This window comes from Nannospalax galili, unplaced genomic scaffold (genome assembly GCF_000622305.1).
Source record: "Nannospalax galili isolate Female #2095 unplaced genomic scaffold, S.galili_v1.0 scaffold43, whole genome shotgun sequence".
Lineage (NCBI taxonomy): Eukaryota > Metazoa > Chordata > Mammalia > Rodentia > Spalacidae > Nannospalax > Nannospalax galili.
Genome location: NW_008353342.1, coordinates 3,325,320 through 3,332,287, shown reverse-complemented (window position 1 = coordinate 3,332,287; position 6,968 = coordinate 3,325,320). Strand labels below are relative to the sequence as shown.

At 46.0% G+C, this 6,968-nt stretch overlaps 1 protein-coding gene and 1 long non-coding RNA gene across 8 annotated transcripts in view; both read right to left on the bottom strand.

The window, feature by feature from the left end:
* The window catches only part of Svil (supervillin), a 217,013-nt gene that overhangs the window by 119,528 nt on the left and 90,517 nt on the right, over positions 1-6,968 (bottom strand). The gene's annotated exons all lie outside the window — the stretch shown is intronic.
* The window catches only part of LOC115067250, a 7,419-nt gene continuing 5,901 nt past the window's right edge, over positions 5,451-6,968 (bottom strand). Inside the window, exon 4 of the long non-coding RNA XR_003846677.1 lies at positions 5,451-6,179. This is a non-coding gene — a long non-coding RNA (uncharacterized LOC115067250). The remainder of the gene's footprint in view (positions 6,180-6,968) is intronic.

Sequence of the window (6,968 nt, the reverse complement as noted above, 5' to 3'; positions counted from 1 at the left end):
AGAAAGAAGGAAGGAAGGAAGGAAGGAAGGAAGGAAGGAAGGAAGGAAGGAAGGAAGGAAGGAAGGAAGGAAGGAAGGAAGGAAAGAAAGAAGAAAGAAACAAACAAAAAGCCATAGTAGTCCAGTGTGGTGTCTTTTGACAGATGTGAGTCCAAACCTGGGGTTCAGAGCTCTCCAGTTGTAGGATTTAAGGCAGTTTGGACTGATAACATTCAAGTTTACAGCAGCCCTGGGCACCCTGTAGTCTGCACAGGAGGCCTCCATGACTCGCTGCTTGTCTCTTCTTTCTCTCGGCTCCTTCTCCTTCCTGCTGTTCTTGTGTACACACACCACACACACACACACACACATGCTGCCTTTCTAATCATGATACACTTGCACTCTTGATTGTTACCCTCTTAATGTTCGGTCAGTTCGATGTTTGTTGGTTTCATTATAAATTTAAATTAGCCAAACTTGGAGACAGCAGGTGGGATCTCTGTGGCAGGTTTTTTCGTACCCTGAAACCCTAGTCATAACAGTCTGCTTGCTCTTATCAACATGCTGACCTATTAACAATCTTTCTAAACGCCTGCAAAAAAAACACTGTCCGGTGCCAAAAGAGTTTAGATAATTTTGCGATAACTTAAAAACAAGAAGAATATTCCTGGATGCTTTATTAGTGTTCCCTGCATGGGGAACACCTTCCAACAGGCCTGCTTCCCTCTGCTGGGCAGTGTGGCCCCCCTAGCCACAGCCACCCAGAAGGGTTTTGCTTGTCCAGGACTGCGCTGGGAAGTACTCACAACCAGGATGATATTTTTTAAAAATATTTTGTTTCTTATTTTTATTTGATGTGTGTGAGTGTATTGCCTGCATGTATGTAAGTGTACCCATGTCACACCACTGCACGACATCAGAAGAGGGCATCGAACTCCTCTGGAACTGGAGTTAAGGACAATTGCTATCTGCCACATGGGTGCTGGGAACAGAATTTGGGTCTGCTGCAAGAGCGGCCAGTGCTCTTAACCATTTTGTTTCTTATTTTTATTTGATGTGTGTGAGTGTATTGCCTGCATGTATGTAAGTGTACCCATGTCACACCACTGCACGACATCAGAAGAGGGCATCGAACTCCTCTGGAACTGGAGTTAAGGACAATTGCTATCTGCCACATGGGTGCTGGGAACAGAATTTGGGTCTGCTGCAAGAGCGGCCAGTGCTCTTAACCACTACCGCTGAGCCAGCTTTCCAGCAACCCCCCCCCCCCATGGTTTTTTGAAGACAGTAAGTATACTGTTTTCTGTGTATGAGTGTAGATACTCATGGGGTCAGGTCTCCTAAGGAAACCTGTAAACTGTGTGTTTCAAAAATTCAGGTGTCAGGAAGCTTTGGAAGACAGTGTTTAATATGTTAAATATGGAAATAGTCCAAACTGGAGAGTTGCCTCAGTGGTTAAGAGCACTATGGGTTTGGTTCCCAGCATCCACATGGTGGCTAATAACCATCTATAATTCCAGGGAATCCAACACCCTCGCCCTCTTTTGGCCTTAATCTCAGTACTCATGAGGCAGAGGCAGGTGGATCTTTATAACATCAAGGCCAATCTGATCTACAGAAAGAGTTCCAGACCAGCCTGGGCTGCATAATGAGACCCCCGTCTCAAAAACAATGCACAAAAACAATAACAAAATGAGATGCTCCCCCATCCCGCACACACTGAGATGTACAATGATTGACAATCGTTTCCATTAAGACTGTCACATAGCACTCTTTCCCCTCAGCCTGGAAGCTCTGAGCACCTTTGCACTGGAGGGCTGTGCATGGCTTTGGAGATGAATGATAAAAGGCCCCACTGAGCTGCGCAAAGCCTGCCCTCCTCCTTCAGTCTCTCAGTGGATACAGAAAGAAACCATAGGGAGTATTTCCAGCCCTTCCTTCCTTATAAAGAAAAAAGGGAAAGTAGGAAAAGAGGTTCTTAATTTTGATTCTTAAAAGCTTTGTCTTTCCAAGGGGAGTTTGGGGTTGGGGCAGGTGTGAAGGAAGCAGAACAGAAATAGGTGCTGATCCCCAGCTTTTAAAACAAAAATGGAAAAGCCTTCAGCAGGCAGCTGCTTGAAGCCAGGCTGACAGTAGAATAGCTCTGGCTCCAGGCTACAAAACTTTCCTAGGAGTCAGGATGTAATTTATGGTCAGATAGCTCATCTGATTTCTCCCCCAGTCGTGAAAGCATGCTTGTTGCTTGTGTTTAATAGAGCAGCTGGCGGATGGTAAGCGAGGTGACGAAATGTCGCAGGAATGAGCAGGGGCACTTTCTGCCTCAGCACAGTCACAATCTAACTTAATTGAAGGGCCATCCCTGGCTGGCAGGACACACTGCACAAAACACATATTGAGGCAAACATTTCACCAGCACCTAAGCTGTATATTTTCAAATGACCTGTTATTTTTGGAATTTTGTTCAACTTCATATAAAGTTAGATGACTAATAGATGTCATACATAAAGCCAGGGCTTGACCTGCAAAAGCGCCTTTAGGGAATGAGCCCATAAGCAGTCTTTTAAAATCCAATGATGTGTGTAATTTCTCCATTGGTTCATGTGATAAGAATAAAGCTAAAGAGTGCCAGAAGGTTCCCATGGAGCGAACCTATCTTCTTTTGCCTTTCTTAGTTGTGGACATGAGTTTCCTGCTTGTCCTTACATCATTTCTTCATGCAAACTGATAGAAACAAATACTCTTTGCCCACAATGCAAAGTGCAAAGTGCCCACAATGATGTACTTGGGAGGCCTTTCAGAACAGGTACCTAGATAGCTTCTTCCTTTCACATAGCTGCATACTATTCTACTGCAGGCAGGGTCCCTGGCCTGCTAGGTCACCTCATCTGGGGACATGAAAGTTCTACTCTTCTATCTCAAACAGCTGCAGTGTGTAACCCTAACTGTAACTGCAGCTGGAAGAATCTTGATAGAAACTGCCATGTGGGTGCTGGGAACTGAACCCAAGTCCTAGCAAGAGCAGCCAGTACTCTTAACCACCGAGCCCAATATTTGTCTTTTTTTTCAAGACCTATTGAGTCGAGTATGTGTTTCCCAAATGCTCTTGGGTGCAGGTCTAGCCCTTGGAGTCTGGTCAACCTTAGTTTTGTTTTATAATTTGGAAAAAAATAATTAAGTTTATACAAAGTATGGACTATACTATGGCAAACCCTGTGCATGCAACCGCTACGCTCCTCCGTGACCCAGGGCTTATGTTCTTGCTTCTCTTCGCTCTCTTCCCCTCTCCCCGATCCCAATTTTTTTTTTTTTTTTTTTTTGTCTTCTTGAGACGGGGTCTCCCTGTAGACCCAGCTGGCCTGGAACTCATTATGTAGACCAGGCTGACCTTGAACTCACAGAGATCTGCCTACCTCTGCCTCCTGAGTGATTAAAGGCTTGTGCCACCATGCCTGGCTTCACTTTATCTTTTTGAGACAGTATCTCTCATTAAACCCAGAGCTCACAGATTGGCTAGACTAACTGGCCAGTGAGCTCTGGGGATCTGCCTGTCTCCACTTCTCCAGAGCTTGGGTTACAGATGCACACAACCATACCTTGCTTTTTACATGATTGCACAGGATCTGAACTCAGGCCCTCTTTCTTAAATGCAGGCACTTTCCCTGCTGAACCTTTTCAGCCTTCTTTTTTTTATTCTTTACAAGTGTCTTGGGTGAATTTTTATTTTACACGTTTCATGCTAAGCTCATTCCTTGGTATATAGTCCATTTGTTACTGCACTACAAGAGGGCTTTATTCCCCCTCAAGCCTTGGAAGAGGTTACAGAGGGTGGGTACAGCTTTCAAATAGGTCAAGTTTCTGTTCTGTTGCCAAATATACTCAAAGGCTTTGCTCACCTACATTGTGACAAGCAGGGCACACCCCTGACACATCTATGGCAGGTCCAGGCAGGTGCAGATGTTCCCATCCAACTTCCATCCCATTCATTGTCAGTCAGAGGGCTGGGACTCTGGGCTGGACTGCTTGCTGTGAGATTCTGTTTCTTCTATCAAGCTTTTAAGAAAGCTGAACTTTCTCTAATACACAACTGTTTGCTGTGACTAAACATGTATCTACTGGAGTGTTTTTTATAATTCCCTCACAGAAGGTTTTATAAAGGCTTGCTGCAGAGGCTGCATGCACCAAGTTGGATTTGGCCACCATTCTGAGCAGCAGCCCTCCACCTCCACCTTGCATCTGCTGCTGCCTCATTCTGACCCATCACTCACAGCCTACCACCAGACTTCAGTCAGGCCAGGAGGACTCTTTCATCCTCTGTGACTGAGCTGTCACAGCACTGGAGACAAGCTGGTCATTACTTTCCCTGCTGCCCGACCTACCACCATCACGATGGACTGGTGACGACCAAATAAGTGAAGGGCCGAGGTTGGAAGGTCCACATCTTTCCCTCATGTCGGTCCTGTGTCACGGTGCACGTGAGTTTGTCCCACTTGTATCTCCTGAATTCTCAGAGATCTCAGAGATCTACATCCAACCACTCCCTCAGCCTGGGCAATTATTCCCACAGCCTTCTCTGGTCCCTTCCTGTCTCTGCTACCATCATCCTAGTTCAAGCAGCGTCCCTGCTTCTTCCAGCCCCTCTTGCTCCAGGGCACCCTTCCCACTGGCTATGAGCAACACCCTGCCATTAACTCCCACATGCTGCTTATCCTGCCCTTCATGGCCTCTGTTGCCCACAGAAGGTCTATTCATTCTGCATTCACAGTCTTTTCTTCACCTTTTCACTTACCAAATTCTTCCTTATCTGTGATGGTTAGTATTAATGATCAACTAAACACCTAGCAGGCCGGCCTTCAGGCACACCTGTGAAGGGTTGTCAAGATAAAGGTCAGCCCCTGAGAATGTCTATAAAGGACTGTCTCAATTGAATTCATTGATGTGGGAGATCCATCGTAATTTGGGTGTGTGAGACCATTCTCTGAATGAGGGACCCTGGACTGTGGAAAAAGGACAGGACAAGCTGAGCACTAGCATGCGTTAATTCATTGCTCTTTGCTCTTGACCGAATGTAATGTGACTAGCTGCTTCCGGTTCCTGCTGTCTTGACTCCTCCATAGTGATGGAAGGTAACCTGGAATTGTGAACCAAATAAACTCTTTTTCTCGTAAGTTGCTTTTATTAGGGCATTTTATCACAGCAACAGGAAAAGACACTAAGACATCATCCTATAGGCCCACGAAGCTTTCCCAGGGTCCCCAGTCTCTTAACCCCTTGACCTCTATGAGTTGCAATGCACTACATAAAATTGCCATCACTGTGTGCACATTCACCTATGAGCATCTGAGCTACCCGTGGAAGCAGTCTAGTTCCAAGGCACAGATTTCTCCTAAAAGCATCCTGCTCACCTTGGGGTCCAGAGCAAGGAACTATGTTCTATCTGCCATGGGTCTCTGCCTCTCATCTCGCTCTTTGCATTTGAATGTTCCTAATTTCTTTCTGCCATTCTGGAGAGTAACGAAAAAGTACATGACATCTTATAACATCCTCGAATGTGCTGGAAAGGAACGCAACAGCAAAGGTAGAAGTCGAAGTCAAGGAGCAACAAAAGGCAAGGGTGATGATGGCTGGATGTGGCTGAAAGGGAGGCAAGACGTCATTTCCACTGTAGAGTGCAGACAAGGAGAAGGAATATCTGTAAGCAAAGCAACTCAATCCTGGCAGAATTGTGGGTCTCCAGCAGTCAGAAGTCAGAGTGAATCTACACAAGCTGAACGGAGCCAGGTGGTTCTCTGGGTTCCCCACACTGGGGGATAATATAAGAAAGCAGGGCCATGTCAACATAAGGGGAGACTTTTATACCCTGGACATTAAACTCCAGGAGATACCAGATAATTAGTGGAGGGGTGGGACTTACAAGGCATTGGCTTGTTTTTCTCTACAAGCGCACCATCTCCTGAGGGAGAAGCCTACAGGCTGGCAGGACCCACCTCCTCAGCTACCTCAGAAAAAATGCCAGGCCTCAGTCCTTCTTTCCATCACGGGCACAGAAGAGTCTCGACCTCGACCTTCACCTCGGGCAGCATATGAGCCAGACCAGATGAGGTCACCCTCCGAGACTGGACTCCTGAAAACTGGAACCTGGGCTGAAACCGCTGATCGGGCCTCATCAGCTGACAAGAAAGGCAGGACCTTGTTCCACTTGTCTGTGGAGGAAATAGTACAGGGTTTTCTTCTTTCTGTTCTCGCTCCTCTAGCTATTTGTGTGCGTGTAGAGTGCAGAGGGTAATGGCAGGTGTCTTTCCTCAGTTCCTCTCTACCTGTTATTTTTGAGACAGGGGATGTCATTGAACCTGAAGCTGATAGGTTTGGTTCGGTTGACTGGCCAATGGGCTTTGGCGAGCCACCTGTCTCTCTCTGCAGGAGGCGTTATAAGGGGCTGTGACCTCAAAGGGAATTGTGGGTATACAGTCTCTTCCTCTTTCTCTCATCTCCCTGCCATGAGGTGAGCAGCAGTTCCCTACAAGCATACCATCCCCCAAAGGAACTGGGCCAAGTGACCACTACTGGACCTTCTGAAACTGATAGTCATAATAAACCTCTTCTCCTCATCAGTTGGTTATCGTAGGTATTTTTTTAAACAGTAACAGAAATATGACTAACACACCTAAAATATGCCAGTTTGGTAGAAGCTTTATCCAGAACTGAGAGCACCTGAGAGTCAACAGATGCGGGAAGAGTTCTCTGCTCTCTGCTTTTATTTTTATTGAAGAACAGTACATTGTGAGGTGTCCTCCCTAGGAAGAAGGCTCTCTATGGATGGAGAGTTGGCCCAAGGTAAGGGCAAACCATACTAATAAAATCCTTATCTTCCATCGGCTTCATCCAAATACGTCCTATCATGGTACCTCATCTATCAACTCTTAAAGCCCATATTCTCCTTTACTAAGAAGACCGTAAAACTCCTAAGTTTGACTTTTTCTTTTTTTTTTTTT